Below are 252 nucleotides of genomic sequence, written 5' to 3' on the forward strand. Positions count from 1 at the left end.
GATTGCTGGCACTGGGGGAACTCTGGGGTCCCTTGCAGATTCTGTGACTCTAAGAGTTAATTCTGAAAAGGCACTGATTTCCTATCCCAAACCCACTCCTGGCACTGGGACTATATACCCATGTATTCAAGTTCATGCATTCAGATTAATCACAATTCTTGGTTTTTGACACCTACTATCTTTTGTCCATTTCTTTTTTTTTTTGAGACGGAGCCTCAAGCTATCCCCCTGGGTAGAGTGCCATGGCATCAC

Source organism: Otolemur garnettii, unplaced genomic scaffold, assembly GCF_000181295.1.
Source record: "Otolemur garnettii isolate 467f Iridium unplaced genomic scaffold, OtoGar3 scaffold00008, whole genome shotgun sequence".
NCBI lineage: Eukaryota > Metazoa > Chordata > Mammalia > Primates > Galagidae > Otolemur > Otolemur garnettii.